Source organism: Lichenostomus cassidix, chromosome 7 (assembly GCF_008360975.1).
Source record: "Lichenostomus cassidix isolate B80296 chromosome 7, HeHo_3.0, whole genome shotgun sequence".
In the NCBI taxonomy this organism is placed as follows: Eukaryota; Metazoa; Chordata; class Aves; order Passeriformes; family Meliphagidae; genus Lichenostomus; species Lichenostomus cassidix.
This window is the reverse complement of record NC_139488.1, coordinates 35,602,814-35,621,911: the sequence shown is the minus strand read 5'-3', so window position 1 is coordinate 35,621,911 and position 19,098 is coordinate 35,602,814. Positions and strand designations below refer to the sequence as shown.

At 43.9% G+C, this 19,098-nt stretch overlaps 2 long non-coding RNA genes across 2 annotated transcripts in view; one reads left to right on the top strand and one right to left on the bottom strand.

Annotated features, from left to right (window-relative positions):
* The window catches only part of LOC146434945 (uncharacterized), a 192,760-nt gene that overhangs the window by 80,090 nt on the left and 93,572 nt on the right, over positions 1–19,098 (top strand). Inside the window, exon 3 of the long non-coding RNA XR_014853318.1 lies at positions 9,493–9,539. This is a non-coding gene — a long non-coding RNA (uncharacterized LOC146434945). The remainder of the gene's footprint in view (positions 1–9,492; positions 9,540–19,098) is intronic.
* On the bottom strand, positions 17,594–18,994 carry LOC146434946 (uncharacterized). Its single transcript, XR_014853316.1, has 3 exons — positions 18,944–18,994; positions 18,654–18,838; positions 17,594–18,152 (listed from the first exon to the last, which is right to left on the bottom strand). It is a non-coding gene; the product is annotated as an uncharacterized LOC146434946 (long non-coding RNA).

Genomic DNA, 19,098 nt, shown 5'->3' with positions numbered 1-19,098 from the left:
GTCAGCTCCTGACCAACCTGTCTCGCTGGCCACGTGCTCCCAGCTGCAGCTTCCTAAACGGCATCTCGTGCCAATTGAGCCCAGATGAGATGAGGGAATGTCAAAAGAGTGAATTGGATATACTCCCCGAATTATTCACTTATTTCAACAAACAAGGATCCCACTGATGTAATGTATGACTGGTTTGGATGCTAAAAGCAAATCAAGAGCTGGAATGTACTTACGTGGCTAGACAGTAAATATCTCTGAGTCCTCCTAATCCATTAAATTGCAAGAGTATGTCTGCTTGTCTAAATGGAAGGAGACATCTCTTCTCCCTACCACTGTCATTTACTCCTCTGCTTCCTGCTTCTTTAGCCTTTTTTTTTCCTTTTTCTTTTCTTTTTTTTTTTTAAATAGGGCTCCTTTTGTATGTGTGAAACTACTGCTACTCCTACTGCAGTTTGCTCCTGAAAGCCGAGTGGAAGTGCTGAAGGAATTCTTGTACAATGGATGCAGCTTTTCCTCTGGGAATTGTCGCTCTGTGGAACCTGAGCATGGCCTGAAGCTGGAGGTGAGCTTGAGCCTCACCCTGTGCTTTGTGCTCTGATTTTTGGGGTGTTGGCTGGCACCTCCTTGCCTGGTGTTGCAGATGAACACCCAAATCCAACTGTGAAGTATCATTGGATATTCCAACATTGGATATTCCAACCATATCCCAGTATGCCCAAAGTTCTGTGACAAGGCAGACCCAGAGCTTTTTCGGGGAAACACCTTGTAGGTTGATAAATGTTGGTTTAGCTGAGAGAAATAATCAATTTCAGGATGTTTTAGTCCTCAGAGAAACAATCTTTTCCAGGATGTTTTAGTCCAGTCAGGGAGCTTTGGAAATCTGTCCTAAGGCACAGAGCAGACCTGCTCAGGGTGTCTCAGCAAGGTGAGCTGAGATCAGGATGCCAGAAGAGCTGGAGGTGTCACAGTGTCCGTGTTTTCCAATTTATCTCTCTGTTTTAAATGGACTGGAGATGGAATCAGCTCTCAGGGTGCCCTGGGAATTTATTTTGGGTACAAGAGGAGATGCTGACCATGCAGGGATGGTATGGATGTGTAGTGTTGCTCTCTGCTGTCCACACCGTGGTGTTTGTTCCCAAATGTTGTCCTCTCATGGCTTCAGCTCCTCATCATGGGCATCAAAGGGCAAGAAAATGTCATCCCAATTCCTCCAGTCTTTCACAGAACCCAAGATTTGGAGCTATTGCTGTGAAATCTGTGCTGGGTGATGCTTTCTTCTGGGTGACATTAAAAACTTGCTTGGGATTCAGAAGGTCTTTGTCCTATGGGAATGATGTTCCTGGAAAACTTATCTGATGAAAATGACTGCAGGACATTTCTCCCAAGGGATCCTCAGACCAGCCCTGCAGCCCAGAAGTTCTGTACCTTGCAGAGCTGATGAGAGTGTCCTCATGATCCGAAAATAGCTGATTATGAAGGGCAGAATTGCCTTGACCTTCACCTGATCCCACAAACATGAAAGAAAATCAGACTTTTTCAACAATCCCAAACAACTGAACACAGTTGTGGACGTTTGTCACGACAGAGATAACAGGAAAGAAATCCTCTGCATTTCCCCTAAATTTCCAAACCTCTCAAAGCCCAGAATTCATCCCTCATGGATCTGGTTCCCTCAAAAAAATAAATTATTTATTGATTCAGCCCCAGCACCTGCCTGCTGTTGCAGAGCTGGGGCAGGAAAGGCTCAATGCCATCTCTCTGCCATCTTTAGCATGAGCCCCTCTGTGCTCCTGGCTCCTGGAATTTTTTGCCTCTGGGAGAACAAAATTTGGTTACTTCTTTCCCTGGGTTTTTGTCATCCCTCAGATTTTGGAGGCACTCACCCTCTTTGGCAGAGGCTTTGTGCAATCACCTCTTCTGCTGGGTTGAAATGCCAGGGAGTCCTTAATGCAAACACCCAATTACTCAGCGAGGCAACAGCCAAATTTCAAGTGTGAAGACTTTTTACACCCCCAGTGTTCTAATTTCACATAAATAATAGAAATTGGCCTGCATTCCTTATGCAAAATAATGAATGGGATTGGTGTGTGGTGTTTATTACAGAGCAGAACTCGTGTTTCAATGAGTGACTGAGTTTGGGTGGCAGATACAGGGGGTGTGCATGAACAGGGGGCTGAGAAAACAGAGCAGAGGGACCTTTTACATGACCAGGGGGTGACAAGACAAGGGGGAATAGTTTTAAATTAAAAAGGAGATTTTTATCACATATTGGTAAGAAATTCTTCCCTGTGAGGGAGGTGAGCCCCTGGACAGGTTGCCCAGAGAAGCTGGAAGATCCCTGGAAGTGTCCAAGGCCAGGTTGGACAAGGCTTGGAGCAGCCTGGGACAGTGGGAGGTGTCCCTGCCATGGCAGGGATGGGTTGGGATGCTCTTGGAGGTTCCTTCCAACCCAACCCATCCCATAATTCTGTGGTAGCTGAGTTACAGCTTTGCTGGGTGTGAGCACCATGGTGATCCTGAGCTCCCAGCCTCTCTCCTGCCCTGCAGGAATCTCATTTCCTTCACCACAGCATCACCCTGCTTTGGCACCCAGGATGTGCAAACTTATAGAGCCTGAAAAATAATCAACTTCATTAGACTTTAGGAATTTTGCTTCAGTGTGTTTGAATCGAGGACAGAACTTAAAGGTGAATAATGTCAAGTTTTCCCATCCCCCAGAGTGTGAAGTACCAGCAAGGCAGTTCCCAGATCTGTTGGTTCAATATTTATCCTCCATCTCAGGAGGCCTCGAGTAGAAGATTATTCTGTTGAACTCACAATTGTTCCCTAACTTTCATTAAAATAATTTCCCATTTGCTGGAAGAGCACTTTTGCTATGTTGCACTCCAGCCTGTCCCTGGGACTTTGTCTGAGAACCCCTGAATAATGGGAATTGGTTTGTGTCACAGGAAAGAGGACAATTATTTCAAACCTTCCATTTTCACTGCTGCAAATTAGCAAGTGCTGGGAGCTGCCATGTAATTCCTGCAGCTCTGTGCATTCCAGCTGGACTAATCCCACCAAGATGTGTAAAAAGAATCATGGAACTGAGTGCTGTGTGTGCTCAGGCTGGAAGTGTTGGGTTATTCCCATCTGAAATCCCACTGCAAGCATTCCTGGTTGGTCTCCTGTGAGCTGAGCTGGGCAGGATGGTGGAATTGCCACTTGCAGAGCTGTTAAAGATCCCTTTCAGCCCGTGAGGCACGTGCAGCTGGGAAACTCCTCACTGCCAGCCTTTGAAACAGCAAACTGGCACCTCAGACCACCAAGAAACACCAGGCAATGCTTGCAGCAGTGTGGGCTCTGTGTTTTCCCCTCATTGCTTATGATCCTTTAGGAAATACCTGCCAAGGAGCAGCATTTCCTTTGATGTCACAAACCTTAGACTTTGCCTCCTTTCGTTTGAACGGCCAGGTAATAAAAAATAATAACTTTCCTTGTTGTTTCCCAGCTCAGAATACAGTGCTAAAGTCTTTGTTAGCGAGTTGGAGTCAAGGATTTCTTGCCACTGGTACAAATAGAAAAGAGCAAGCAGGAATTTATTTATAGAGCTCCAGATCCTGCAGAATTCTGAACAACAGATTAAAGGGACTGGTGGTTATTTCATTCTCCAGTGAATGTTTGACTAATTATGAGCTATCTATTTTCCTTCCAAATATCAAAATGGGAGGAAAACAAATGTTTAGCAAACTAAGCCCCGAGTTTATATTTCAAACAAATCTGTGAGGAAATGTGTCTTGCATTCACAGCAGTCTCTGCTCTATTAATCTGTCAGGGGAATCTGGGGAGAGCACGGCAGCACAGGCAGGATAAGTGGAGGTTTTTTAGAAAACTGCCATAAATGTTCTCCAACAGTAAATAAAAATACAGATTTATGTGTTAATCTGCAGCTGCTCCAAACCCAGTTTACCTCGAAAGTGGAAGGCAATGTTTGCTTGTGGTGGTGTGAAAAACCAACCTCACTTTTTCTGCTGCATTTTTGTTTAGCAGCAAAACACAGGGCAATGCCTACAGCTGTAGAAATTTCTATTTTGCATTCAGGTGTTTGTCCATGGCCTCCTGGATCCTGGAAGTGTCCAGGTGGGACAGAGCTTGGAGCACCCTGGGATAGTGGAAGGTGTCCCTTCCATGGAAGGGTGGAATGAAATGATCTTTAAGTTCTCTTCCAACCCCAAACCAGTGTGGAATTCAATGTTTTTTCATGCTAAACTCATAATTCAAAACTCATGGCGGCAGATTTATTTTCACACCATCCCAGGCTGTGTACTTGGCCTCTCTCCTCCCCTCAGCTTCCCAAGGTGACATTTTTGAGGGTGTTTTTCACTCCTGTCCGTGAAAACTCCTAATCTGATGCCCTAAAACCATTCCTGAAGGTCTCACCCAGGAATTATTCCAGGTAGTCCTAAAGAGCTCACCCAGCAGAAAGCCAACTTGCAATACCTTTTCAGGTGACTTAGAGAAGTTCCTTTGCCTGAGTCTCAGGTTCTCCATCTGTTAGAATCAGTGCTTTGTAAAAGTTCTTTAAGATCTGCTGATAAAAACCATTTTTATGCTCTTTTTTTAAAATTTTTTTTGCAGCTGTGAACACTTTTCATGTGAGAATTCCTGTATAGTTACACATGGATTCATCACAAAACTGGCAAAAAAAGGGAAAATATTCCAAAGAGATATGCCTTTTCTTTTTTTTTTTTTTTTCATTGCATTGGTTAGAAAGGATTAGAATCTGATATTTTCAAGAATAAATAAAAATAAAAGGGATTATTTAAGCAGCTCGTGTTCAAAGCCTGCAACTCACAGCGAGCCTGGGTGTTTTGAAGTTTGTAAGGAAATATTCTGAAGCCATTAGGCTGCTGCTGCTGCTTGGAAGCAGAATGGAGACTTAATTAAAGGTTCAAGGGAGAGGAGAGGAAGGTGAGAGTTATAGAACTGTGGGCTGATATTTTTTGAAAAGCATAATCATGTTTTTTTAATATCTGGAGGATTTGTAAAAGTGCAGGTTTGGATGGGAAAACTTCCTTCTTGCTCAGTGCCAGGATTCACCTGCAGCTCCCAGACCCTGGGATTTCCCTCTTCCCAGAACCACATCCTGGTTGCTTTATCCACCAGGTTCATCCTTTCCTGTGGGTATGGAAAGAGTTGGCTTAGTGGGACTGAAAGTGAGCTTTAAATCTTTAATTTTTTTTTGTAGATAACTCTGCAATTCAATCACAAAGGACTTTCATGTGTTTCTTTCCTGTAGATGTGTTCATAGCTGCATTTCCCACCACACAAACATTGCCCTTCACTGGTCTGTATTCAGCTTTATAAATAATTATATTGAAATTATTCTTGGTGCTTAACATGCCCTTCTTTTTCTAGTTGCATTTCTTCTTGCTGGGTGAGTTTGGGGGATTTGTTGTGTGTGGTGTTCGATTATTCTCCCCTCTTTTGACATGGCAACAGTGCCAGAAATAAGGGATTTTGGTCAGAAACCCTTTTTTCAGGGGGAATTCAGGGAACTTTTGCCAAAGCCTCTGATCACAGGGAGCAGATGAGGAAGGAGGGAGGAGGTGCTCAGAAATCCCAGAATCAGAGAATCCTAAAGGTTGGAAAAATCCTAAGATCACTAAATCCAACCATCCCCAGCACTGCCAAGGCCACCACTGCCCCATGTCCCCAAGTGCCACATCCACATGGATTGTAAATCCCTTGGGATGGGGATTCCACCCCTGCCCTGGGCAGCTGGGACAGAGCTGGACAACCCTTTTGGGAAGAAATTGTTCCTAATATTCAAACTAAACCTCCCCTGGCCCAGCCTGAGGCTGTTCCCTCTCCTGCTGTCCCTGTTCCCTGGAGCACAGCCTGACCCCCTGGCTGTCCCCTCCGGTCAGCAGCTGTGCAGAGCCACAAGGTCCCCCTGAGCCTCCTTTGCCCCAGGCTGAGCTCCTTTCCCAGCTCCCTCAGCAGTTTTCCAGCCCCTTCCCAGCTCCATTCCTTTCCCTGGACTCTTCCAGCCCCTCCATGGCCTTCTGTCATGAGATGCCCAAAACTGAGCCCAGGATCTGAGGTGAGGAAGAAGCTCATAGCCAAGATCTACTCCTATAAGTTCATGCATGGAAAAGTTCAGCCACTGGAAATTCATGGAGTTGAGCTTGACCTTGAGCACAGCTTCCAGAGAGGTCATTTTGGATGTGCCAGGGGAATTAAAAAGGTGACACCAGGGTGTTCCAGGGGAAAGGCATGAGCAGGGCTAGGCTATCCCACTGCAGATGGAAATAGGATGGTTTTGGCAGCCTTGGGAAAGCTTTCCTTATTTACTTGGCGCCTCACCCTTCGGAACACTGGGAATTCTGACAATGAGCAGCCCTGCTTTCCTCAGGGCCTTCACCTCCTGCCTCATTGTAAGAATTTCCACCTCCATTTCAAACAAAGCTTTCACTCTTTGGAACTCCAGGAGGAAAACTTGGAGCCGTGGGCCCAGCTGTCGGAGCGCCAGGCACTTGTCACTCGGAATTTCACCGCCTAAATTTGTTTGGGAAAAACGGCATTATTTAGACCTGTCTGGGAAGATCTTCCCTGTTCCTCGGTGCTGCTTTGAGAGCCGAGGTGTCCCTTTGTTTCCACACATGAAACGATGTGTTACTCATCAATTTCTGCCCTCCCCGAGCTGAATCAGTCGGATGGATTTGTGTCTAAGAGCCTCATGACTCTGTTCCTTCCACTTGGGTCAAACGAGACAAATTTTAGCTCCTCAGCGCTCGGCTAAATTTACCCAGCTCTGCACACTCGATTTGGCAAAACCATATGGACTTTTTTGATACATTCCTCAGAGCTCCTCGGGATTCGCTTCCAAAGTCTGTATTCCTGGCTTGTACCCACTGTTCAGTGGGAGGTGTAGAAGAACAACGCCTATTTCAGGCGGAAGGTTTCCTGTCAGTGTTCTTGTCTCGGACCAGCTCTTCCCTGCAGCTCCACAAAGTGTGGAAGGGGCCAGACCTGTCCTCCCACCTCCTCCCACACCTCCCCTGCGTGGGGTTGGGGATCCACTGGATCAGGCTGAGCAGGGATTTTCTCCCCGTCCTTCATGCTGAGCTTCCCAGCGCTGATCACAAATTCCCTGTGCCTCAGGAAATGCAGCTGGAGATACATAGGAGGGCTGGAAGGGGTCTCAGGCCAGCTTTAGCTATTTGTGCCATCACACTTCAGTTTTTGCTGTGGGTTATGGACCTAAAAAAAAAATGGAAAATCCCCTTTTAACCTGTTAGGCAGGATTTCCACAGGAAAAAATGTGTTTGCCAAACGCAAGCTGTGAAGCAGCTGACGGATCAATCCCCAGGGATGTGCCTGAAAGTCATCCTGGGGGATATTAGGAGTTTTAATCCTGTTCCCTGAGCAGTTTGCTCTGGGAATGAGAGCTGGGGATGTCTTGCACTGCCAGCTGAGCTTCCAGTGGGACTGCAGCACGAGCCTGCAGCAAATACCCGAGGTTTTATCCATAAAACTGAGTGCACAGGGCCTGAGAAGGGAAGCTCCAAGAATAATAGGTTCACAGGGAAAAAAAAAAACTATGAACTGTTGCAAAAAATACATTTGAGAACAGCCTTAACCTCCTTTATATTTCAGAAACAACAGCTGCATAAATTGCCTTGTAATTGCTTTGGAGGAATTTTCAAATTTTGAGTAGGTTTGGGTTTTTTTTTCCCTTCTCTCAGTGGGTTTAGGAACAGATGATTTGTACCTGAAAGGAGAGATCTGAAACAGAGGTGTGCTGGAAGGTCTTAGGTTAGAGCAAAGACAACTCCAAAATCAGCTGATGTAAAAACATTACATATTTCTCATGAAATCATCTTTTTCCTCCTGCTCCCCAAACCATGTGATCCCAGAGCTCGACTGCCCTGTGAGGAGCTGAATCAGGGAGCTCAACTGGCAGCAAAAAACTCGCTGTTTTCTGGAGACTTGGTTCTCTGCTGCCTCATTTGCTGCACTGATTCACCACAAAGTGAGGCAGATTCCAAAGGTAGGAGAGGAGTGTGGGCAGCACAGCAAAGGAGGGAGCCAGCAGGACACCTCCTTCCCACTGCAGCTCACCTTTGCAGGGATTTCACTCCGAGAAAAATCTCCTCTTTGTAATTTTAAACTGATTTAAAGCCGTTTTTCAATATTGGGTGGTAGCAGGAATCGGGGAAAATACAAGTGTCTGCATCAGTTCATGGTTCAGATAAGTGTGGAGAGTCAGGCTGGACTCGTGGGGGTTAAAATTTGGATATATTCATATCCAAATAAAATTTGGATCTACTCACACATATTGTGTGCAGGGTTTGTAAGGACAATATAGAGAAATTCACTTTGAAAAATAAAATCGGAATTGTTGGCATTTTTTTCCCAGTAGAAACTATTAACTTAGAATTGAATGCAACATTTTGTTTCACATAAAATATTTTGCTCTGAGCTTCTAAACACTTTCCAAGTTTCATATCTCCTCTGCTCCGCTATAAAATCCAATCTGAACTTGCAAATAGTTTGTTTACTCCAGAATCCTATTTTTTTTTTTTTTTTTTGGAATACAAACCATTCCTTTTCTGCTGCCAGCTATAGCTCCTAGTGCAGCCTCATGGAGCTTGGCCATTTCCCCTCCCAAACACTCCCAGTGAGTCAGGACTGCGGGTGGAACTGGAGTTTTGTCACTGCCAAGAATAAAACCCCACTGCTTTGGAGAGCAGAAAACTTTAAGGGCATCATTTTTTGATCATCAAACCCGAAAAGCTGCGCTTCAGCATTTTGATATTTTTGTATTGCTGACGGTTCTTCGTCTTTGAAATTGAAAATATGCGGCTCAGGCATCAGTTTGAAAGCACCAAGAGCCACCAAAATGCAGACTGTGACATCTCAGGGTGGTCCAGGAGGCCACCAAGGCCCTTGACCACGTTTGGTCACCATGGTGGTTCCAAGAGTTCCTTGGTGGGTTCAAACCCAAAGAAAGCTCCCCCTGCCAAAGATCGTGGAGAAGTTTAGGATCCGGTTGGCTGAACTGACAAATTTTCTGGAAACTCCCCTAAAATCGGAGCTAAAATTATTTCTTTTTGATGCTGAAATCACAGCTGTGACAAATATTCAGCCTTCTCCGTGATTCATGTGCTCTCTGAGAATGGGAAGTGTCAGAGTAGCACAATTTAGTAACTTGTGTTTCCTTCCCCCTACTTCAGCAATTCTAACTCCACACGTTTTCTCTGCAGTGGGATATCGGCAGACCCACCCTTTATTCCCTACCTTTATCCCACTTTTTCCTGCTTCTCCAACCATTCCCTGCTCCCCATTATCAAATATTCAATGTCCTGTAACATGACCAAGCAGGGGGACATTTTGTGCATTAAACACTGCAGAATTAATTTACAATCTCATGTGTTTTTTCACATTATTCTGTTTCAAAACATGCCCCAGTTTTCCTGGAAGGTGTAATTCCCATCTTTCTCTCTCTCTTGGCAGCTGTGAAGTTTCTCTGAACCTGGACACCTCCACCTCCCTGGAGCAAGGTAAGACAATTTTGGGCACCTTCAGAGGTGTTTTGGAGACTCCCAAGTCTCAGTTCTGCTCCTGAGGAATACAAAAAGCAGGGATAATCTCTCTTCTCCCATCATTCCACCTGTCCCTGACATTATTCCTGCACATCTCCCCCTGCTAATAAATCAATTTACAAACTTCTCCTTTTACCGAAGCACCAAGCCCCAGTTTGGTGCACGCTTGAAAGTCACACTTCCCGTCGTTTTTTTGCCTTTTTGGTTCCTTTTAAACCAATTTCGACATCCCAGATTGGTTTCCTGCACGCAGTAATCGTTTCTTTGGTGGTAGGCTTCAGAAAGATTGGTTTCCTGCACGTAAGAGTTGTTTCTTTGGTGATAGGCTTTGGGTTTGTGTTTGAGAAAGAAATCCTGGTGGTCTTCCGTGCAATTAAATTCAAAGTAGCTGTGGGGATCCTGAAATGAAAATATATCTCGCTGCAGAGCTGTCATCCTCACCAATCACCTCATATGAATGCTGGCTGTTCTCTCCTTTGCTAGGAAAATAATGTGTGTTTTAAAGCTGGGATTTTTCTTTTCTCTCTACCCTGGTGCTCGTTAGAAACTTGTAAATGAAACCTCGTTATGGTGAACGGCTGGGAGTTGTATTTAAAACACCTCCTGGTAAAGTGAAAGAATTAACTAAGTAATAAAGTTAAAATGTGAAAATTCAGGGGCCAAAGTGGTAAGGGAGCCACTGGAGCCTTGGCAGGAGCAGCTGAGCACAAGGAAAACATGGAAAATAAACATGGAAAACATGGAAAACATGGAAAACATGGAAAACATGGAAAACATGGAAAACACATCTGGGAAAAGTGGAGATCTGCTTGCACATTGTTCTCCTAGACAAGCTTTGGTTTAATCACTCACCAAACCTGTGTTGTTCAAAGCCATAGGAGATTTTTTAAACTTCCATGCACTCAAGGGATTGTGTGGAATTAGAGGAAATTTTGTTCTCCTGCTTGCAGCAAAGTCATTTCATTCAAGGGGCTGCACTTCAGGAGGAGTGAAATGGAGCTGGTGGTGTTTGACTGAGGGATTAACAAAAAGAACAAATCCGGGGCTGGGTTTGTAGGGAAAGCATCTTGTACGTGACAAGGGCAATGGGAAAGGAATTATTTTGAAAAGGTCAGTTTATAAATGCCTCTCCTCCTGCTAGAATATGGACCAGCTCGATCAGAGATGAAGGATTTGAGGGTTTGTTTTTTACTGGGATGCCTCAGCTCTGTGCTTTGTAGGGTTCTTCTTTGGGAAGGACTTTCAGGAGGGAATTGCCATCCCAGGACTGGCAGCTCTTTGACCCAAGGAGGATCTGACTCCACACTCCCTCATTCCAACCTGGAATTTGAAGCTGCTTGGAACACACGTTATTCTCCATTTGACTTCCCTTTTTTTGGTTATTGAAAGCTGTGTTTTCACATGAATTTTCATGAAAATTGGAGATGAATTTAGATTTTTTAAAGGCGAGCTTTCGAGGCAGCTCACTGTTTTTTTTGTGAGTCAGAACGGGTTGGGAGCTGGTTGGAAGTGGAATGGCTGGGATCACATGGGGCTTTTCAAGGCAAAGATAGCTCCACTTGTTCTGGAGATGCTTTCATGTGGTTTCCAAGGGAAATACTGACTCCTTATAACATTTTTAAAAGAAAGCCAATGTCAAAGTGCCTGGTGGCAAAGTTCCACGGTTTCAGCCCCCAAACTCATCTTTCCAGCTCGAGTAAATACGGGGTGGTGAGGAATAAAACTCCTCTGCAAGAGGTGGGTTGAGCAGGAGGTTTTAAAGGTTGGCAGTTTAATAGAATTGAAAATTTGTTCCCCAGCAGAATCTTGTCTTAGAGAAGGTGGGAAGAATGAACAGGTAGGGTGGAAGGTGAAACTCCAGTGGTTTTTAGTCATGGATTGAGTCAAGGAATTGGGAAGAGCTGGGCTGTGAAATCGTGGAATTGTTTAGGCTGGAAAAGATCTCCAGGAAAAGATCAGGACCTTTCATGGGGCAAATGTGAGCAGAATAACCTCTGGTTCCCATCCAAATCCCACTGCCTATTACAGGGAGAATGTAATTTATTTTTTCATTGATAAACCCCATAAATATTTCAGATTTCACACCAAGGCTCATCACTAGCAATAAACTTTTCCCGTTACACTGGCTAATTGTTCAATGTGTAATGAGCAGATTGAGTAACCCAAATCATCCCCTGGATTATTTGGGATTATTTGGCCCAGTGCTTCAAACTGAGCTCTGGGAATTGTTTTGGCCATTGATGCTTCCAAACAGCATCCAAATAATAACTTAAATGTGGTGGGTTTAACTTCTCACTCTGTTTTCTTCTATCAATCCAAGACACACTTTTTTTGGTGTGTAAATCAGCTTTTTCTCCCATTTTAAACGTTGGGCTCAGCAGTCACTGATACTATTATGACTATTTTGTTTGTGCCAAGCTTTAATACATTTCAGACAAGCTTTTCCCTCTTCAGAGCATCACCAGTGTCCTGTCTGTCAGCTCTGGGTGGGCAGGAATGGCATCTGCTGTGTCTGAGTGTCTGCCTGGCCAGAGGGGCCTGGGGGCACTGATGGGCTCCCAGTGAAGCCTTTTCCCCACTGACAGCACCAATTTGTGTCCTTTGCCAGCCATCAGTTTTCATTAGGCTGAGAGGAAATGATATCTGGGAGATGTCTACCTGGCTTTCTGATTGGGTTAAAATTGGTCCTAAAGTTCTTGGGCCAAGCAGGGATGGACTGTGTGATCCCAGAAAATCTGATCCTTTAGCAATCAAGGCCAAGACTGCTGCATTATAAACTTCTTTTGCTCATGTTTGGTAGATATTTCTATTTCTCTGGTCCATATTTGCTATTTACCCCTTGCTTGCAGTGATATTTTCCATCACCTGAATAGCAGTGCTGGAAAATGAGGAGGAGCAGCAGATTGTGAGAGGAACAGCAGCCATGTGAACATTAATAGGCCTGAATATCAGCAAGGCTACTACATTTGGAAGACATTAGGTAGTTTATGTACTATTTTATGCATGGAGCCTCCTAACAGTTATTTCTCATGGATCTGCAAAATATAAAAGACTTTAGGTTAAAGGAATAATAATGAATCATTTATGAGATATTATCTACGAAGATGGATTGGTTCCATCTGTTGCAGTAATAAAAATAATAATGCCTAGCAATTACATAAATGCTTTACAGGTTTTCAGTGTGCATCACAAACATTAATCTAAGATCTAGCCCATAGCACAGTTTTTAAGAGCTTGTAAAAGGGCTTCAGCTTATACATGCCGGGTTATTTATTTATTTTTAACAAGGAAATTCGTCGTAATAGAGTTTTTAAACTGGTTTAGAAAATTGAGTTGTAGCTCCTCAGTCTAAGGCACTCTGTAGATGGCCACAAAATTAGTTTCTTTTTCCTTCTGTTGGTTGAAGTTGCTGCAAATGTCCAGGAGAAATACAACTTCACAGGCAGGTGTTCATTATCACACAAATGATGGAAAACTCTTCCAGGATGCCTTACTGGCATTATCTTCCAGTTATTTGTTAATCTCATTTTTTTGTGTCTTGGAAGCAGCTCACTGAGGATTTCTGAGGCAGAGAAGAGTCTGACAGTGGTTGTTCCACATTGTTCTATTTCATAGAGGATCTTGCTCCCTGAAAGAAAGAATTTCTTTTGTTCACTGAAGGAAGAAATCAGATATAGGAACAAGTGGTTTCATGCTTTAGATGCAGCCTAATTTAACCAACAGGATGAGTATTAGGTTTAATTTTGTTCTGGTTGGATTTTCATTTGAATTCTAGAAAAAGAAGTGATGATAATTTTAGACAAAAGAATTGTTTGATGTTCTTCCTCCTAGACAGAGGTGAAACAGGCAGGATTTATAGGAAATGCAGTTTAACACAGAATTTTCCCAACTGATATTTTGGCCATGTCTATATGCCTATGAATATATAGATCAATATGCCTTGTTAGCTCTGCTTTCAGTCCATTTGTGAGGTGATTTGGAATTGGCTCTGCAGGGTAACCTGTGACCTTGACAGACAAGGTGCCAGGGGAGCTCGTGCCCTGTAAATCTGTTTATCTGTGCACGTCACTGATAAGACCCAGGCTTTGCAATGGCCCTGCAGTGAACAAGTGACATTAATTCCATTAACTCTGGGCAAAAGCAGGGTTTGTATCGACAGCTGCAACTGGGGGGGTTGTGGATCTTCCCCCACCAAATATTTGCCTTGGAAATATTGAACACTTAGTCCAGAGGATAGAAAGGTTTTGTAATAACTAAACATTCATTTGACGAAACAATATGTAATTTCCTTCGGCGATATTCTGTTAATTCATATCTAATGAGATTAATTAAAACAGGTGGGGGAAAAAACCTCCAGTGTTTCACAGGCAGAGAAAATGCTGGGCTCAGGGTGGTCAGACCTGAGTGCTGAGGATCACTGATGAAACAGAGAAGAGTTTGTTGTCAGTGCTAAGTGCCCCTGGAATCATCCCTGACCTGGAAGGCAGCTCCCTGGTCCCTATCCCATTATCCCATTATCCCATAATCCCACAATGCAGGTTAGTGTTACACTCCAAACTGCACCTGGAGGAAGCTCTGAGCACAGCCAAGTCCCCTTGGCTGGGAATTCCCTGGTGATGCTGGAGGTTCTCTACTCTCAGCCTCTCCAGGGCTTGCCCTGCTCCTCCTGCTCCTCACCTGGACATCCCCCTGGCTGCTCAGCTCCCCTCCAGCCCTGCCTTGGGGGTTTTCACTCTGAGTGACCTTGGGGACACTCAGAGCCCCTCTGAACTGCTGGGTCACAGAATCTTGGGCGGGTCAGGGGCACAGGAGTGTGTCCAGACAGTTCTGGGATATCCCCAGGGAGGGAGAATCCACAGCCTCTCTGGTCTCTGTTCAGTGCTGGTCACTGCCCAGGGACGAAGTTCTTCCCCATGCCCAGGTGGAATTTCCTGGGATCAGATCTGAGCCCTCCCTGCAGCCAGGGACATCCAGGGCTGAGAAGAGGGACAAGATCACTTGGTTCTTTGCTGGATGGCAGTGCCTATTACCAGATTATGGCAAATTCTGCCAAATCATGGCAAAGAGGAATTATTTCTTATAAAACACTTTTCCTTCTCTCCCTCCTCCAAAGCGTGAAGCACACCATGGAAATCCCTTGCTGCCCTCAGCCATTAGGGAACCACAGTGATCCTCCAAGCTGCTCTGGAAACCTGTCCAGAAATTCACCTGAATGCAGGACAGAGCTGCCATGGTGTGAACACTGGGATGTGTTTTTAGTACCACCCTGATCAGAGTTCAATTTCAGAGCTGCTCCTCTCCACTGGCTTTGTTTCATACACCAGGGCATTAGAATAAACACTTTCAAGCTGCTGCTGCACAAGAGCTTTGACAAACCAGCTCCAGCTCCAGCTCCTCCTGCTTTGAGGTGGTTGAGGTGGATCTCCTGGCCCCAGGAACCTGCTTTGCTTTGCTGCCAGAGCTCCCCAGCCCATGGCAGGACTGGCAGGAAGGGAAATGTGCTTCTCTCAGGGCTGGAATCATGGATACAACCCAGCCACATCAGCAATTCAAACCAAGAGGTCATTCTGAACAGGATTAGCTGAGACATCACCTCCTTTCCAACCTCTCCTGGGGATGTTTCACCTCCCAGAGTCAGAAGTCAAAACAGCAAACTGCTGCTCCCCTTGTTGAAAATAACCATCTCCTGCAAAATCCACAGTCAGCCTAGGAAATAATTAGGGTGATATTTATTTCTCTCTGTTCTTTCTCTCCTTAAGGAATGGTAATTATAGTGGAGGATATTGCCCCACAGTTACAAATAACTTGCTGTATTTTCCCGAGAAAATGGGTTTTGGTTGTGGCTACTCAGATGGGAGCTCAGCACGAAACAGGGTTTGAGAACACTGGGAAAAAAACATGAGCTGCTAAATAGCAGTGCTGTTTGTGAGGAATATATAAATAAGTGGCTGTGCTCCCCAGCAGGATGATGCACAGAGCAACACAGAGTCATATATTGGCTTATCTCGTAGTAATGGCTCGATAATTGTGATAACATCAGAAATCACTATCACTCCTCGCTGAGAAATTACTTGTTACCATCCTCTTGTTTAAACACGGCTGGGAGAGTTCTGAAATTATTTTCAGCTCCGTTTGGAGGCTTCCCCTCATTTAACCTTCCGGATTCGACTTATAAAAATAAAAAGCTTAAATTCTTGGTGATACCTTCCCCTGTGCTGAGTTGCCTTTTGTACACCTTCCCAGCTGGGTGTAATATTGAGTGAGTTTTATTTTATCTTTTTAGTGTCTTAGGAAGATCCAGTGCCTTGTCTTGTAAAAAGTGCAGGGGAAAAAAAAAAAAAGGTATTAATGGCTAATAGGAAATAATCTGTGGTTAACACAGCTCATCCTTCCTTTCATGCTCTGTCACGATCTTGCTGCTTTTGAATGTTGGATTATCAAACTGCAGGGTGTGAGGAGATGGAGAAAAATGGTTTGTGAAGTTGTGCCTGAGTGAAGAATTAGCTGCTTTAGGGGAATTTAGTGGAATGAAAAGAAATCCCACCTGGGAGGTACCTGGGGGTCCTCTGCTCCCAAGAGGCCAAAAATATCGAGTGCTCAGCCATACTTTGGAATGTGTTTTCAGCTCCATTTTCCCAAAACTAGACTTCCTCACCACACCCTGACAAAACTCTGGAGATGCTGATGGCCAGCAGAGCCAGAAACCATCCTGGCAATCTGGCTGCTTGCCCTTCCTTTCCTGCCTGCTGCACATTTCTGCACAGGATGGCACGATGGCTGTTGGGAGCACAGCAGCTCCATCAATGGTGTCCTTTATTCCCAACTGAACTGTGGGTTTTATTCCATTCCCTTCATGACAAGGCTCCCCCTGACCCTCACATGACAGCCCCGTGAGCTGCGGTGTGGATCTGCTGGGCAGGAGAAGCCAAAGGAGCCTTTCTTGGGTGGTTTTTTTGGCTGATTTGGATGTGTTTCCCTGCAGGGGAAATCCCACATTCCTGCAGGTCCCACAGAAAACATCTCACCCCATTTCCCATCAGAGAGGCAGCAGCGAGGAGAGAGAGCTGATGGCTTTCTGTGGCTACAATAAATATATCCCACTGCACACTGAAAACATGGAATTCTAGAGCTGCTCCGGGGAGTCAGCAGGATGGAGGGAACTTTGTGAGGAAATTAAATGAACGAGTTGAGAGTAAAACCCCCATTCAGAGGTGTGGGTGTGGGGAGGGACAACTGGAAAGGGTAAAACCAGCTGAAAGGAAGAGAAATATTCCTGCAAAAAAAGGCTCACCGTGTTTTCCGAGCACAAAAGCAGAAACCCACGTCGGGTATATGATTTAATTCACAGAAATCTGATTTTTTTTTGTGCAATTAGGGGCTTTGCTGTGGCGTTAGCAGTGTAAAATGGGATGTTTAAGAGGCTTTGTCACCTGCATGGTTTGTGCCTCCCTCCTGCAGAGCCCCAGCTCATTCTGCTGTTCCACCCTGCTAATTTCTTCATTTCCACTGCGTTTGGTATTTAAATATCTGCCAACTCTCTGAGTTCCAACAAGCATTGGCATGAGTAATGAGTCAAATGTTAGAGCAGCATTATTCTTTGACAGTTCTAAAAGGATTATATAACCTGAATTTTAAATAATATTTTTGAAATGTGTAATTTAAAAGGTCCTCGTGTTCTGTAAATGGTTTAATTTTTCATCCCGTTTAATTGACATCGCAGAAGAATCATTAAGTCGACGATGATTAAAGCAGCACTTTTATGGATCAAACTCTCTTTGGGGAGAAATTTAGTCATCTTGAAAGAGATATAGACATGTATTTGGAGGATGCTGCAGGAGAAGCAGGGGCTGAACAGGCTTTTCAATAAATCTCCTCTAATCTGGAACCTCTTTCCAGTCAACCCAAGGCCACCTCAAGAGTGAACACTGGATATTGTGGGAAAAAACCCTTTTGTGATTTTACAGGATACTTGGGAAGGAGGGATTTATTTCACCCGTGTGGTTTCAGCCCAGTTTGAGGCAGATTTTAAAGAGGTGAGGATGCAACCTAGTTATTAAGTGTATCCTCATGGTGATATTCATTTTCTGTGTAGTAAACTTCTGCTCTCACCAAAATAAATCAGGAATTTTGCTGGGGTTTACGTGGTTGGATTTCAAAAGTGCATCCACGGGACCGCTGCTGTTTTTATTTTGACTAAAAATAATAATATTCAAATCTATGGTAGGTCCTGAAATAGCAAATAGCACCTGGAAGTGTTTTGTCTTTTAATTCTTTCCATTCTTCCTCTTAAACCATGTCTCTATTGGAGTGATTTTTGTTCCTTTTGAAGCTGGATAGACATTATCCCATCATCCCATCCTGTGGAAAAGGGGAATGGTGTCATTACAGACTAACTGGATGAGTTTCACCTCAAATCTTGTCCTACATTCAAATGTGGTTGCCAGATACTTGTGTTTTAAATCATCTCTTGGGGAGTTTCTCTGTAAAATGTGACCTTTACTGAAAATAAAATATGTGAGAAATTCCAAGTTATGGGAGAAATCAGGAGAGTAAATTGTGTAGAAGAAGATCCTGAAAAGGAGAAATAAATGACATCAGGAATGAAGGAATGATAAATACAGAAAAACAAGTATTAAAATATCAGGTCAGGAAATTGTGTTGCTCTAAGAGGTTGGTGATAGCACAGAATTGGGGCAGGATGGGATCCCAAGAAAAACCAAACCTGCAAAGTCAGGAATGTCTCAGAGAAGATAAATAATTGGAGATGGGAGCAGATTGGCTAAGAACAGAATATGTGTCAGCTTGAAAATTCACTCCACATCCGTGTGATGGATTGATAACAACCAAATTTTAAGTTTTAGTCCTTTAAGTTCCCTTATGTGATATCTCTGTTAAAAATCACATTCAGCCTAAACTTAAAAATTCACTAAACCAAAGGTAAAACATTACCAGAGAGAGAAAAAAAGCCATTTTAGAACAGGATTGTGAAACATGAATTTTTCAATGAAAGCAGCTCTAAGTTCTCAAACCTCGCAGTGAAATAATTTAGCAAAAGCTTGGAAAAACTTCTACCTCGTGATGAAAGTGGGAAAAAAATCCCAGGAGTTTGCTCGCCCACATCTCAGTAGCTGAAGGTTTGGCACTAAATATCAAGGGCATTGATGATAAATTTTCCATCCCTAGAGAAGTTTCTGGAGGATTTAATGGTTTCCAGGCCACGTTTGTTCAGCTGGTGCCATTAGCAATAATAGAAGAAACTATAAGAAATAATAAAAAAATAAAAATACGATAAATTGCTAAAAAATGATAAAATTATAATAAAAATAACAAAAATATAAGAAATCATAAGAAAGCAAAATCACTGGCTCCAAACCCAGAGCTAGTCCCAGCTATCCCCACAGAAATGGATAAATCTGGGCTAAATGTCAGCACTTGCAAGGGAAAAAGGCTGATTGCAATTAAAACAAATTAGTCCTTCCCTAAAGATCAGGAATCTGATCCTGCTCATCTCTCCATC